The sequence below is a fragment of the Lycium barbarum genome, chromosome 4 (assembly GCF_019175385.1).
Source record: "Lycium barbarum isolate Lr01 chromosome 4, ASM1917538v2, whole genome shotgun sequence".
Taxonomy (NCBI): domain Eukaryota; kingdom Viridiplantae; phylum Streptophyta; class Magnoliopsida; order Solanales; family Solanaceae; genus Lycium; species Lycium barbarum.
In genome coordinates, this window is record NC_083340.1 from 19,816,293 (window position 1) to 19,833,466 (window position 17,174).

General features: G+C 37.7%; 1 long non-coding RNA gene across 1 annotated transcript; it reads right to left on the bottom strand.

Annotated features, from left to right (window-relative positions):
* Positions 1–10,224: 10,224 nt before the first annotated feature.
* LOC132638253 (uncharacterized) lies at positions 10,225–12,164 on the bottom strand. The gene is made up of 3 exons (XR_009581644.1): positions 11,866–12,164; positions 11,419–11,465; positions 10,225–10,569 (listed from the first exon to the last, which is right to left on the bottom strand). It is a non-coding gene; the product is annotated as an uncharacterized LOC132638253 (long non-coding RNA).
* Between the last annotated feature and the right edge of the window lie 5,010 nt (positions 12,165–17,174).

The window sequence follows — 17,174 nt, forward strand, 5'->3', positions numbered from 1 at the left end:
CATCTAACCATTGGAATTTGACATTCTTCTGAGTCAACTTAGTCAACGGAGCTGTGATAGAAGAAAATCCCTCAATAAAACACCTGTAATAACCTGCCAGACCCAAGAAACTTCTGATATCTGATGCTGAGGTGGGTCTGGGCCAATTCTTTACGGCATCAATCTTCTGATAATCAACTTTAACACCTTTACCTAAGATCACATGGCCTAAGAACACCACTGACTTAAGCCAAAACTCACACTTTGAGAATTTTGCAAAAAGTTTGCGATCCTTAAGTGTTTGCAACACTATTCTGAGATGTTCCGCATGATTAGCCTTACAACGGGAATATACCAAAATATCATCATGAAAATAATGATGAATAAATCGAGATAAGGCTTGAAGACCCTGTTCATAAGATCCATGAAAGCAGGTGGCGCGTTCGTCAACCCAAATGACATAACAAGAAATTCAAAATGACCATAACGGGTTCTGAAAGCGGTCTTCGGAATGTTAACTTCCTTAACCTTTAGCTGATGGTAGCCTGATCTAAGGTCAATCTTGGAATAACATTGGGCACCCTGAAGTTGGTCAAATAAGTCATCTATTCTGGGAAGAAGGTATCTGTTCTTAATGGTGACTTTGTTCAACTGGCGGTAGTCGATGCACATGCGTAAGGAACCATCTTTCTTTCGGAAAAATAGGACTGGCACACCCCAAGGCGAAACACTAGGCCTAATAAATCCCTTATCAAAAAGATCTTTTAAATGGGCTTTTAACTCCTTTAACTCCGTTGGAGCCATTCTGTATGGCGGAATAAATATCAGTTGAGTGTCGGGAAGTAGGTCAATCCCAAAGTCAATTTCCCTATCGAGAGGGACTCCGGGTAGGTCATCTGGAAAGACTTCTGGAAACTCACTGACAACTGGTACTGACTGAAGAGTCGGAGTCTGGGCATATGCATCCCTGACTCGGACTAAGTGGTAAATATACCCCTTGGAAATCATCTTTTGGCTCTAAGGTAGGAAATAAATCTACCCCTGGGTGCTACTGAATTACCCTTCCATTCTATAAGTTCATCGGGAAAATCAAAGGTTATTGTTTTGGTTCTACAACCCACTGAGGCATAACAGGACTCTAACTAATACATACCCATGATTATGTCAAAGTCTACTATCTCTAATTCTATTAAGTTTGTTATGGTGTTGCGATGGTAGATTAATACTGGACAACCCCTATAGATACGTCTAGCTATAACTGATTCCCCAGCTGACGTGGATACTTTGAAGGGTTCATGCAATTGTTCGGTTCTATCCCAAATTTCTTAGCAATGTAAGAGGTTACATAAGATAGAGTGGATCTTGGGTCCATAAGAGCAAATACATCGAAGGTGAAGACCGTTAGCATACCTGTGACAACATCTCCACGAGCCTCTGTATCCTGACGACCTGATAGTGCATACAGACGGTTCTGACCACCGCCAGTATTTTCGGGCTTTGCTGCACCGCGCCCCTGCTGGGCTTGGGAATTTCGGGGATCCGCTGAATTGGTAGACTGAGCTACATTTCCCCCAGTATTATGTCTTGCGGATGGGAAATCCTTCAGATAATGGCCCTGCCGACCACACCCAAAGCAACCACCCGTGCCCGAACTGCATGCTCCTGGGTGTCTCTTCCCACACTTGCTACAAGTAGGATATGTGGTTGCACTAAAATTCTGGCTTTTCTGGCTAAACTTAGACCTCTGAGATCGGACACTGACTGTAGACGGAGCAGGTCCTGAAGACTTATTCTTGAAGAACTGGCGATTTCCGCCTCCTTGAGTTCCTCCCTGACTGAAATTTCCTGTAGACTCAACCCTCTTGCTGAATTCCCTATCTTTCTGCTTCTGCAGGGCTTCTTCTTCCTTCAGCCTAGTCTCGTTACCTTGCAAAAATACCAGTATCTTGGAAATAGTCATCTTGTCATTCTAAGCAGTTGTGTTGGCATCCCTGTGCAATTTGGGTTTAAGCCCAAGTACAAACCTTCTAACTGTGGCCCTCATGTCAGGAACCATGTGAGGAGCATGTTTGGACAATGACACGAACTTGAGGTAATAATCCTAAACCGTCATGTCATTCTGCCTTAGATTCTCAAACTCAATAGCCTTGGCTTCCCTGACCTCAATTGGCATGAAGTGCTCAATGAAAGTGTCTGCAAATCCATCCCAAGTAGCAAAGGATGCATTCTCCCCTCAGGACTGTTCCCATGTCTCATACCAAATATGAGCCACATCTTGCAGCTGGAAAGCTCCAAGCTCCGCTGCCTCTGTATCATAAGCATGCATCATTCGAAACACCTTCTGAAGTCCATCAATGAAATTATGTGGGTCTTCATCCCTCTTTGACCCTGTGAACATCGACAGCGTCATCCACATAAACTCTTGAGTCCTAGAACTATTCGACCCACTACTAGCACCAGAGCTAGGGGCCGTTTCCTGATTCCTGTCGCTGGGCTGATTTGCCAAAATTTGAGTGAGCAGCTGAATAGCTCCTCTAGCATCCGCATCCGAAGTATTGGGAGGCGTAGTTGTGGCATTAGCTGCGGCGGCTGTCTGGGCCTGAGTGCCCCCTTCTGTTGCTGCATCAACAGTAGCCCTCTGGCAAGTAGCCGTATTTCTCTTGTTGTACTTCCTTTTCAGAGCCATTCCTGAAATACGTAATTCACACGAGTTAGAAAAATTCCTAAAAGCATTGCTCTATCCGCACAAACTAGAGTATGAAAGAAGTGAAACAAATCCTGAATGTCTTGGTAGTCAACTATCTATATGTGCGGGGCCCTCACACATATAAAATAAACCCCACTCGACACGGCTTCATAGACTCCCTAAGACACTTGAACCTAGCGCTCTGATACCAAGCTTTGTCACGTCCCGAACCTAGGTCTGGACGTAACACGACACCCGGTGCCTGACTGCATGTGACCGAGTGAACCGACTGGTTGGCTGAATCAACATGTGATACCAAAACATAACTGATTTGTAAAATAAAACTAACACATGCTGATTAACTAGAAGTCTGACTGAAATATCATAATGCGAAAATACTTAGAAAATCTGAAATTATCTGAAAGTAGCCAATATGGCTAAACCAAAACAGCTGAACAACTGAGTATAATTGCCAACAAGGTTAACATAACAAATATCTAACTGTCTGGACTGTGTCTATGAAGCCTCTAAGAATACTGAATAATGTAACTGTCCAAAAACTAAAATAACTGGACAGCTGATAACATCGCGAAAGAATCTGGGGCTCACCAATAGCTGATACGTGCACTCCTAAACAGCTGAGTCGTCAACCTGTATGTCGTGCCTGCATCGCGAGATGCAGGCCCCCAAGCAATAAAAAGGGACATCAGCACATTTGAATTGTACTGATATGTACAGCAACTGAAGCAATAAAGTACTGAAACTAAAACTGAAACTGATAGTTGTTAACTGTAAACGATGATAGCAAAGGAAGTAGAGATATGGATACCCCCTGCTCTGTATCTGAATCATCTGTTTTATCTGTGTTTGTATATGTGGGTCCTCCGCCCATAATAAATGCACGTTATGGCCTCGGCCTAGTAGTGCGTCAGTCAATGGCCTCGGCCAACTATACGTATACATAAGACTGTGCCCTTGGGAAAAATCACATATGTTCAATTACAGTTAATTAATAAAGACTGAGACCATAACAACAATGAACAATACTGAACTGAAATAGACATGATGGACTGAACTGAAAACATTGACTGTTTCTGTGCATACTGAATTTCTAGACTGAGACTCATGTGGTAACAATGCATAAGTCAATAAAGATTTCGTGCTGAGTTCATGATATTCAAATGGACAACCATGAACGGATTTTGTAACTGCAACCTTAGAAGATAACAGTTCTACAACATATCATGAAACTAGGGCTAAACTGTATTCTGAGTCAAATTACTGACAAGTATGAAGAATGAGGCGTAGGGAGAATCATGAATATTCCCTAACGTAGATAGTTAGCCTCACATACCTTAATTCCAGCCTTTGAGCATAATACAACGTTCGTCAACTCTTTCAACCTTAATCTATATCAATACAAGTCAAAGGGATTCTATATTAGCAATAATATCCATGTTTTGGTCATCTAAGCATTTTATCAAGTACTTGGTGGGCATAAAGCTCCACAATCTCCATTAATGGTGTTTCTTCACCTAATTCCCATTCTATTACTTCTAGGTGACTCTAAAATCTCAATTTGATGAAAGTAACATCATTCTTCATCACCCATAGGACTACAACAATCCTAAGTTAATAATCCAAAGCCCTATCATAGTTCATATGCTACTGTCTATCAAACCCATTTACGATTCTCCCAAGAACTCATCAGGTCACAACTATAAGTGATTAGAGAGTAAAAGTATTACCTTTTTGAAGTTCAATCATCTTGAATTCGGATTCTAGGGTTATTTTGTCCAAGACGAAGATTCAATTGATAATCTGTGGAATTGATTGAGATTCTAGCGTTAATCTTCGTTAGCTTGATGTAATAATAAATGGAGTTTGAGTAGAAACTCACCCTGGATGATTTGTGGAAGCCCTAGAGTGTTTTCTCTCCAAAAAGACGGTTTATAATGAAATGGGAAAAGTTTTTCGGAGTTGGATATATAATAAATTCGAAAAAAGATATTTCAGGCATAATTTGGCCTGGTGCATCGCCCCGAGGGTCGCCCAGGGTGGAGCACTAGGCCTATATTACAGGACCTAATGAAAATTACATTTTTATGCAATTTTGGCTTGGCGCGGCGCCTGGGGCGTCGCCTAGGGCGCATTCTGACAGCATTCGGTAAAATGGGTATAACTCCTAGCACAAAACTCTGTTTTGGCTCCACAATATACCATTGGAAAGATATTTCAAAGGGTTACAACTTTTATGTTTTAATGTTTCTCAAATTCCCAACGTATATTCACGAAATTTGGCTGGATGGCAGACGTATCGAACCTTCAGTGTTTCCACTAAAATTCCAATTATACGGGTCTAACCTTAGTTCTAAGATATGGAGTGTAACATAATTGAATTAATTTCTTCTCCGTATGGCACTCAAAGTTGGAGTTTTGCTTCGACGCTTCATTTTATTAGAACTTTTAATGAATCAGGATTGATTATTTCAAGAAAAATATAATAAAAAAATAAATTGTTGTCTTTCTAATTCTGGTCTTGTAGATGATATTATAGAGTACAAAATAATGCAATAAGGTGTAAAAGAGACATGACAGACTGCAAACAACACTTTCAGTAATTTTCGATCTCCAATACATGATGTATCCCAACTTTTAATTCATTTTACATAGAGAATCTATTGATGAATAGAAATCATCACATAGAGTGACCCTAAAGTGAAAGTTGTAAAAGGAGAATGAGATACCTATCAAAATCAAATAATCTTCCGGACAAGAACCATTATACATGATCTGTTGAAAAGAATAAACTCACTAAAATAAATATAGTAAAATCCAAAATCTTTCATCCTTAATTCATTATAGAATTGCCATGATGTACATCATTAACAAAACCAGCACCACTGGGAATCCAAAATGCCCACTTGAATATCTCAAGCCTGCGAAATTCTGAGATGATAAAATAATATCTTTAACATGAGGATCACCCAAAATATGAAAACATAAATATGTTTAAACTTCTATGTAGCAATAATATTCATGCAGAAAAAGTTAGCAATTTAATTAGAATTGAATAAATGTGTAAATTCAAATATCTCAATTAGATTACAGTTCAATATAAAAAAAAAAAATGCGGTCATGCTCTTGGACGTTTGGTTACTGTGATATTCACAAGATAAATAGCACACCAACAACATCGCTATCTGGAACAACTTTGCAATTGGAACGGCTGCACAAGAAATACCGTGAATAACTAAGAAACATATCAATTTAACCTGCGTTTGTTAAATAAACGAACGCAAAGAACTCTGAGAATCGTTGCCAGCCTTTCCTATAAACTTCAATAGCGTCATTCCCCCTATCAGCTCATACTAAATGAATGGAGTCATAGAGAAAGCAATAGATTGTCAAGCATATGAGTTCTTTGCCAGAATCATATTTCAACCGGTGCAAAATTAGCATAAATTAATAGTTGTTAATTGTCGGAAAGGGGAAGAGATAATACACAACTCCCTCCGGATCAAAAAATGAGTCCACTTAGCCTTTTTTTTTTTTTTGATAAAAAAAAGAGTTCAGTTAGCAAATTAAGAAAGAATTAACCTTGATTTTTCATATTTGTGTAAAGACCAGTTTGGTCGTTATAGTCTCCTCGGCATTTTCGCCCGTTCCCGAGGATTGATTAGCTCACTTTTGACTCAAAAAAACCGTTGACACGCTTCCCGAGGTTTCTAGGCTCGATTCGGGCAACTTTTGTGAAAATATAGGTTTAAAGTGAAAAATGATTGACCCAAAGTTGACTTTTGGGCAAACGAACCTTTTTCGGAATTCCGTCGATTCCGAGAGGTCCGGATGGTCGTTTATAAATGGTATGTGTGTTTGGTCCGGTTCCCAATGCACTTGGATGCATTCAAGACTTGGGATGGAAAAATTGGAATTAAGGCATCGGGGGCTGACTCGGTCAACGAGACCCTCATTGGGAATTCCGAGGCCACAGGCGCGTTCGTATCGCGTTTTTATGTGGGACTATGTATTTGGTAAGTGAACAGATGGCATCGGGAATTAGTCAGAAAATCGGATTGAAAGGTGAAACTTGGGCTAAGTTTCTGGTGTCTGGTGCCCGCTTTGGCGGCACCAGCATTGCACCAGCGGTACCGCTGGAGCGGTAGCCCTGCCGCTGAAGCGGTCCTAGCCATTTAGGTTTGACCGCTGGGGCGACGCCGCTGGAGCGGTCCCAGTACCGCTACAACGGGTGACGGGCAGTTAATAATATTAATGAAGTGTTAAAAAACCCTAGATCCTCATTTTACCCATTTCGATATTTGAGCTTGAAGAAACTGCTCTTGAGGATATTTAGAGGAAAATCTTGGAGGTAATTCCTACTCATTTCTTTATTCTTCCTTTAAACCATAATCATGTTAGATTCCCCCTTCTCCCTTAATGAACCCTTGGTGGTAAGAGTTGGAACAGGGTTTGGAAGGACATTATTCCTAGGATTATTAATGAATAAATTGATGATGTTTTGTTAGATATTGACTAATCTAGGTTCATTAATCATAGATCTTCCACTTTTAACGTTGAATTTTGGATTTGGAGCTTAGGGTTTATACCCAATTTGGGGGTTTTGCATGAAATCAGAATCTAGGCTAATTATTGAGCTCAGCAATTAATGGTTGTATTATGATTGCCTAGTACTTAATTTGGTATTTTGCCCACGAATTTCCCGTTTTGCCCTTGTGGGCCCATTTTCCCCAAATTCTAGGGTTGAAATTGACCTAATTGAAATCATAGCAATATTAATATCATTCTTCATGATTTCTAATATAGAATTCGATTATGCTTAGACTACTTTGGTTCTGAGCTTCAACGGAAGGGCAAGGCAAAGGAGTGAGTTGTTGGTGTTGCGGTTCGGCAGTCCAGGTAGGTTATGGTTTACCTTTAGTGAGACTTCGTATAGTGAATCACATATTTAGATTATAATGTCGGAGAAAGCGTGTGAACCTTCGGGTATGAAGTTGGGATGGATATTGCCTTAGGTTGGGCCCTAATGTGTGTTGGGACTAGCCAGTAGCCACCCCGTTATGTGTGCTTGATTGTTCAATTGTGTTGGCTCGATGCCATGTGTAGTTGGGAAATATCGACTTCTATCTTGTTGTCTTGACTTGGATAGAATTGACATACCTGTGGTTGGTAGTTGTACTTGGATATATTGTTGGCGTACCCACTGTTGGTACTTGACTTGTTAATATATGTTGGTATTGTGATGTGATACTTGTTGGCGTACCCCGTGGTGATACTTGTGATATTGAAATTGATCGATTTACATATGCATTGCACGTATTCTCTCATATTCATGCATGCCCGATACCCGATGATGATCCGGTATCGTTGATTGAGAGAAACTGATTTTTAATAAACTCTTTTACTTAAGTGATTGTAAAAAGGCCGATGTCCGAAGATCCATTCCGGAATCGTTGATTATATGAAACCGATATTTTAATGAACTCTTTTACTTGAGTGATTGTGAGAAGGCCCATGTTCGAGGTTCAATTCCGGAATCGTTGATTGTGTGAAACTGATATTTGACAGGCTCTTTTACTTGAGTGACTGTGAGATGGCCGATGTCCGATGAGCTATTCCAGTATCGTTGTTACATGGCCGATTCCGATGTTATCCCAGAATCGTTGTTAGTGTATGGACTCTGCGGGTCCCCCAGGGTGGTGCCGGTGAGACTCCCCTTGTGAGAAATTAGTCAGGGTCCCGTCTGTCTGTTAGGAAAAGATCTAGGACGGATGACACTTAGACTTCGCGAGCCACGCTGGGTTGTTGATATGATCCTACTTGGCACACCTCATTTCAAGACTTACATCCAAGGCTAAGATATGGAACTTGAAGCTCTACAAGCGGCATGGATGATAAGGATGGTGTTGAAGGCTTTTGGAGGCCCATACAAGCCCCACAATGAGGCCTATGATGTGATGGGAGGTGGCTTAGGCAAGGCTTGAAGATAAGGCTACAAGAAAGAAGGTCGACGCTCAAAATGGCTAGAAGCGCAAAAAGGACAGAAATGCAAAAGTGGCCAAACATGCAAGGACGGGACATACATGCAAATGGTCGCAATTGCAAGCTTTGAGAATGGAATAATGGCTATTTGTGCAAAGGAGAGATATTTCGGATTCCAAGCCAACATCTAACTAGCCAAACAAGGCCCTTGCCTCATTAATGACATTTTTGTAATAACTTAGTCTTCTTTAGTCTAAGAGTATAAATACTAGACTCAGCCATTTTCTTCACTTAGATTATGTTGAATGATGAATTAAGAAACTCCTTTGGAGATAGATTGTTTAGCTTAGTAGCTTTAGGGTTAGTGAGTATAATGGTGGATTTCATTGTTGGTCTTTGAACCTTAATTCCATTGATTTCATGAAGAGTTGTTCATTTGTGGATTCATTTGAATCACTCTTGCCTTGATTTCAAATTGTATAGGTTCTTTTAGAATTGAATTAGATTGGGAGGTTCTTTTAGGATTGAATTAGATTGAATTCATTTGAATCACTCTTGCCTGGATTTAATATATCCAAGGTTGCCCATAAATTCACCCTAATTGGGTCTTGCTTTTATCCTCTTTTCTCATCCCCTTTCTTCAATTCTCATCCCCAATTTCTTGTTATTTTTAATTCCGCATTTTTTTAATTGATTTGGTATTTCCCCCAAATCGATTAGTATCAGTTATGCTACCGAGACGTCGATATTTCCTTCCGGAGTACATGTGTACACCTCATTTGCATGGCATTACATTTCATTCATTCCATCATTGCACTGCATTACATTATGACTTGATTGAGATGTTTGGTGATTGGATTGTGATGATTGGATTGGATCGGATTTACTCAGACTTGACATATTCGGGTTTTAGATGCTTACATAGGTGATGACGGCTACTCGGTTGCGATTATATTGTCTCATGCTTGGTTTGTTTATTTGCTTATCTGCTTTATTATCTGAATTGTGTTAACTATACTTAGTCGGCCGATGATGCCTACCAGTACTGCTGTTTGTATTGACCTGCACTTGTTGCATCCTTTCATGAATGCAGAGTACCGGGACGGATATACTCATGTGACCCGTGGCTAATTGACACTTCAGCTTCCTCGTGAGCATGGCATCCGCTGACCTTGAAGACCTTCCTATCATATGTTTTACTTTTACTTCAGAGACATAGACATTATATATTAGTGTACCAGACTGTATTATTCTTCTTAGATGCTCTTGTATTATTCAGACTAGACCCTGGGGGTATTTACTGTCTTCCACACTTTTACTACTACATATATATATATATATATATATATATATATATCGTGAGACTTACGCATTTATTGATTTCCGCTACCTAACTGTCACAACCCAACCCTGCGGGCCATGACTAGTGTCCGAGCTGGACACTCGTATACGTACCTGTTACATGAAAGCAACTAAAGATTCATAATGTCGCATATAATAAACCTGTCTCCTGAGGAGTCACAGTTAATCAAAACATAATAGGATATGCAAGCCGGCAAGGCTGCCACAATATATCAATACCATACGCAAGCCGACAAGGCTGCCATAACATATCAATATCATACGCAAGCCGACGAGGCTGCCATTACAAGCGGGAATATCCATAGCAAACCATATAGACACAGCTGAGCAAAACTCATACACAACCCACACATATGTTTACAGACCTCTAGGAGTATCAACAGTGACATATGACGGGACAGGGCCCCACCGTACCCCTGGATAAACATATATATACATCAAAAGGATCTGTACCAAAAGTCTAGGCTCCGGAACAATGGAGCTCTCCAAGACAGCTGAGTGGAAACCCTAAGCTGGAGGATCACCAAATCGAGTATCTGTACCTGCGGGCATGAAACGCAGCCCCCCGAAGAAGGGGGGGTCAATACGAGATATGTACTGAGTATATAAAGCATGAAATACATTAAGGAAGATCATAACTGAAGTAGAGATTCCAGGAGACAAGTATGATAATCAAGAAATCACTGTACTTGTGCCTTACGAAACAAAATCATGCATATCATTATCATATACCATACCCGGCCCATTATGGGACTCGGTGAATAAAGTCGTGTACACGTATACCATACCCGGCCCATCATGGGACTCGGTGCCATAATCATATCATCATATCATCACATCATCATATCATCATATACATATACCGTACCCGGCCCCCTAGTGAGGGACTCGATGAATAAAGTCGTGTACACGTATACCATACCCGGCCCATCATGGGACTCGGTGCCATAATCATATCATCGTATCATATACCATACCCGGCCCTCTAGTAAGGGACTCGGTGAATAATGCAGTGACACTGTGCACGATAACATACCCGGCCCGAGACTCGATGAAAGACATATTGAGGCATGCACGAGCAGAGTGGTAAGCAACCATATGCAAGTTAAATCATATCTGAGACTCGATAGAATAATCAAAACGAGCTATCACTCGAAAATCAAGACAATAGTCATATCAAGTACCTTTCGAATGTCACAATGGATTATATCAAAATAGAACTTCTGGAATCATAGACACGTATCAAGACATAATGAAATAGCTTCTGGAAATCAAGAACATTAGCCATCCTAGTGGCTCTAAGAATAGGAACCTCTTTGGAGTTATATATTTGTCGTCTGTTTGTTTCATATGGATCATGCCAAAAAGAAAAAAGGGTTAGCTTTACACACCTGTCGTAGATCAACCGTAACCAAGCTTGCTTCGTCGCCCCTTTAGCCTATTTAATTTAAGAGTAACACTATTGTTAATAAACTACGACTTCCCAAACTTATAAATTTACAACCAATCACTTATGGGAATCACTTCTTAGTTCATACTTCTTGATTAGTAATTTGATTAGTTAAGAACTTAACGAAAATCGGGCAGCATTTCCTCTATATAACTCGCCTAACCCGAACTTCCAATTAATCTCCGACTATCACAACAATACCAACAATAATGAAATCATATCAAATCTTTAAAATCCAACCCATAAACAACTCAAAAATATACCTCAAATCAGCCCACACTACAATAATAATTTACCCGATTTCCCGCAATTAATTTCGTAGTTCCCATCTAACAATTTAGCTATACCGGGATGAATTTAAATATACCTAGGAGAGAATAAATCTTACCTTATATGTCAAGATCTTTCACTTTACTTTCCTTCGAAGAAAGCCCGAATTCAATAACATGACAAAATAAAATAACGAGATCGAAGCGGTGAGCAAAACTCGTATGTTGTTTTGGTAATTGGTTTCCTTTTTGAAAACCTGCTGCAAGAAACATAATTATTTTTCTCCTTATAAAGGACATGCACGAATCCTACATAAATATATGATGCTATCTCAATGTAGAACTGGCACCTATTCTTCAGGAGAAAATATGATGTCTCCTACAATCACAAATATGGTGCTGCCTATTTTTCTTAAGAGAGAAGTTCTCCAATTCAAAGTAAATACTTCAATGAATCACACTTTATGACCGTGGGGTCCAACTACCTTAAATCCTTAGTGCTAGATACAGCAAATGGATCTTTGTTAAGATAATAGTCATCTAGGCTTCTTTGCATGCATGTCACGTGGATATTTATTCATGTAAAGACTTATCCAAAAATAATTACATAAAGTATTTGGATTCCAAAATAATGAATGGACCGTGGGCCCCTCACCCCTAGAATATTACCTTATAGATACACACCCTTTTTAAAGATCCCACCTAATTGCATATATAATCTTAGTCACTAGTTGCTACCACATGGAGAATGTTTGCCACTCAGCCCCTTTCCATGAACTTTTATTAAATTTTTTATCTCAATTACAATCTCACATTTAATCAATTACGCACATAATTAATTTCTCGATGTCAATTCACTTAGACATGGACCACTTTTAACACATTTTCTATACCCAATATCGTAATCATGTGGTAGAACTCTATTCCATAGCCTCTGTATACATACACCAAAATATTAGTCCCAATCACCGTCAGCACGCTTTTAAGTCTGAAATCGTTCCGGGACTTCATTCCTTGTATACACCGAGTTTTTCATTTTCATGCTTGAATATGACAAAATCCTTCGGGCTCGGGTAAATTTTCTCATGTTGAACTGTCCAATTTTCTAGTCCAAAAATATAGGGTATTATAGCTTGGACCGTATTTCATTCAAATAAATTTCGAACCTCGACGAAACTTATTTTCTTTGATTTGATAAACTTCTAATCCTTACGATACATCTGTACCATCACTCTAACCACCTATAAGCTTAGGGGATAACCTCGTTTAGTTACTAATGTCATTTGACTTGCACGCTTTCCAATGCATGAAAACACGGGATGCAACACTAACTTTCTTCAATTTATGTATTAGTTCATTGTTGGGATAAGAATTCGCTTACCGAGGTGGGAAGGTAAGTGTCCGCACGGCCTAGGATAAATGGGTCGTGACAATTTGCCCCTATTAAGTGTGATATAATCAAATCTCAATGTCTATTTAATTAGGGGTAGTTTAGTCAAATTACCTATTTTTATCTAGGAGTTAATATTTTCTTAAGGAGTGTACAAATGGCTAAGTGGATTCTTTTTTTTATCTGGAGGGAGTATTAGTTAATACGTATCAATAAATGTGAGAAAAGGACAAAAATGGTCCCTTAACTATGATAGTAGGTTTAAAATAGTCCCTTAACTATGCACTTAACGGTTTTAGTCCTTTAAGTTTGTTACAAGTTAACAAAAATGGTCCCTTAACTATGAGAGTAGGTTCAAAATAGTCCCTTAACTATGCACTTAACGGTTTTGGTCCTTTAAGTTTGCCATAAGTTGACAGTTTTAGTCTCGACAAAATATTTATCGAACTCTATTTGTTAGATTTGACGAGAACTATGAAAAAAAGGGCGAAAACGACTAACGTCCTACAGACCAACAGAAGTCCATCGGTTATTTTTGAGGAAAAATGCGCGGAAACTATTTAAAAAAAAAAAAGAATCACTACACTGGAAGTATTTAGTTTTCTCTAGTTTTTCAGTAAAAACGAATCTAGTGTATTTTACTTAGCGAATGGACTCCCTCGATTTTAATCGACAGAATCCATCGGTCTTTGTGCCCCGAGACACTATTTTTTGACATTATCAAGTTTGTAGGTTTTTCCTCAGTTTTTTTCTATAACCGACTAACGTCCGTCGGTTTTGTCCTGAGTTATTTGACCGATCTAGAGTTCTCACTAATTTTTTCTTTTTTTTCATAGTTCTCGTCAAATCTAACAAATAGAGTTCGATGAATATTTTGTCAAGACTAAAACTGTCAACTCATGGCAAACTTAAAGGACCAAAACCGTTAAGTGCATAGTTAAGGGACTATTTTGAACCTACTCTCATAGTTAAGGGATCGTTTTTGTTAACTTGTAACAAACTTAAAGGACTAAAACCGTTAAGTGCATAGTTAAGGGACTATTTTGAACCTACTATAATAGTTAAGGGACCATTTTTGTCCTTTTCTCCGATAAATGTTAACTATAGCTCAGGGAAGGGGAAGAGATAATAGCCTTTTAGTGATTCCCCATTCTCAAGGAAATTAAAAGTGATTTGTTGTAACTTCTCGGTAAACACCTGCAGTAAAAAAAATTATTCAGACTCTTTAGAATTGCTTCTAATTCAAAGAATCAACATAAATGATGCATAATCATTATTCATTCAATGTTCCAACATAACTGAACGATATACTCTTGATTTACCCAGAGTTCACATTACATTTATATAAATAAAATATGATTATCTAATTAGATTTACTATTTAATTAGATTTTGATTTAGTGTAGCGGCAAAATGGTAATCCAACTTTAAAGGCAGGAGCTTCCCAATTTTAGTATAATATGATCTTGCTCTTTCTAATAAAGCTTAATCGTTGGTGATATTGTACCACTAGTTGGCGAAAATGAAATTGCTGACTCGTCAAATTTGAATTTAGAACTTACACACTATTTAATTTATCAAACAGCTGTCCCGGCCTTCACTTGGGTTTGTTTTCATTTAGAGCCTCTAGTTATATTTTCTCCGTCCCGATTTATGTGAAGGTAGTAATAAACACGTTTGGTACTAGATTGACTATGTTTATGTGACATCAAAGTGAAGGATTGGATTTGACTTAAAGTTTGAGTAGCGTAAGTGGTGAAAACATGTAGGATTTCATGATGTATAAAACGAGTGGCATCTTGTTAAAAAGATGATAATTCAAAAGTTAAGGGATAAGTATTAAGTGCTAAATCCCCCGCAGGGTCTTAGTCCTTCAACCACGTTTACACTAATGCCAAGAAAATATCACTGTGAAAATTGATTTTAGATTCTAGATCCAATATTGATCAATCTACTAAATGAGTGCCATGTTATATCTATCGGCTATATATCTGCTTAGCCAATTTTGTTAAACCAAAATTGCCAATACAAGTCCAGTTGAGCTCAGCAATCCAAAGTTACATGTAGGTTGGAAAGCAAGTAGTTGCACCATCAGGTCTTCTAATTTAAGTATATGAATGTGTCCCTCCCCTAGGACTATTACTACATCTCGTCAATCATTGCTATCAGTCATCACCATTAGTAATCACTATCGTCAATCATAATTATTAATTGCTATCACCATCAATCACCATCGCGAGTTAATATTATCAGCTATCATCACCACTAGCTAGTATGCACCGTTAACCACCACCACGCCAGTCTGCACTCTACAATCACCACCATGTAATTTTTAAAAAATATTTTATGGTATAATATTGATAAATAGTAGTATTTTATATGAATTATATATATATATTTAAATAACAAGATTTATATATACAGATTTCAAGGAAAACTTATTTTAATTATATAGTAATCATATTTTAAATATAATATTAATATTTATATGCGTGTTTTATATTCAGACGTTTATCTTAACATTTAAAATTCAGACATGCAGACTTCGTAGTCTTAATAAAAACAAATGATCTTCACATCCTCTGTTATTATTCTATAATAATCACTACTTATTAATTTAATAAAATTAAATGTGAATGAACTTCAATTGTCACGGGTAAATTCAATATTTTTAAATGTAATATAATACTCGACGAGATGAATTGGAAGTTGGAGATGAAAAGTTTTGGACAGAACATTAGTACGTAAAATTGAAGCTAAGGAGAAAACTATTTCTATATCTCATACTTCTTCAAATACCCCAAATACAATATGAAAGAAATTAAAAGGATGGATAGAATCCTTTCGCACTTCAAGAAAATTAAGTTCTTGAGTTTAATTTTAAGAAAATGAAAAATATTTAAATATATTTTTAAAGTACTTAAACTTGAATAGATATGTATTTTGTTATAGTCTAATTCACGTATGCCTTTACTATTTAATACTTCCCCCGTGCTAATTTATTTTTTCCTTTGTAAACAGTCCAAAAAAGAGTGACACATTTTATATATAGTACTTCTTTCGGCTTAAAAAGAGTGTTCACTTAGTCATTTGCACACCCTTAAGAATATACTAGCTCCTAGACAAAGTTGGGTAATTTGACTAAACTAAACCCTAATTAAATAGGTATTGAGATTTAGTCACTTAGTACTTAATAAGAATAAATTTAGAAAAATAAGGTTAATAGTATTTTGATTTGGTAAGTAGACACTCTTTTTGAACAAAAAAAAAGTAAATGCTACGTGAATACTCTTTTTGAACTGGACGGAGTAACAATTCAACTTTAATTTTACTTTTTACCTATGATTGATAGTCACACAAATTTATATTGTTTATTTTAGACCACAATTTAAAAAAAAAAATCATTTATTTCTTAAATTTAGTACCCAGTCAAACATGCCCGTATATATATGTTAATCATTTGATTAGATTAATTGAGGACTTTAATTAAATTAATAGCATATTTAAACTAAGTACTCCCTTTGAATATTTAAATTAATGACTTTAATATATATATATATATATATATATATATATATATATATATATATATATATATCAAACGGAAAAGGATGAAAAATACCCCGAACTTTCAAATATTGTTCACTCATACCCTTCGTTATACTATTTGGCTAATTATACCCCTACCGTTATACTTTGATGCAAATTTACCCCTGATTTAGATGGAGTGATACGTGTCTGCCTCCTAATAAAATAACTCATCTCCAATTTTAATTAAAACTCACCCTTCATTTGACCCACTAGCCGACCCGATTACTCCTAAACTTATTGAACTCATAAACAACCAACCAAACACATCACAAACGTGGGACCCACACCAAACCCCTCATTATCAAGCGCTACCATCCTCCGCCGCTCACCACTGGCGATTCTGCAAAGACATCCGTCACTTCAAAGCCACCATTACTTTGTGCTTGAAATGTTTATGTTGTAAGACATCTTTCAACACACAGACATTTAAGTACAGTTGTAAAATTGT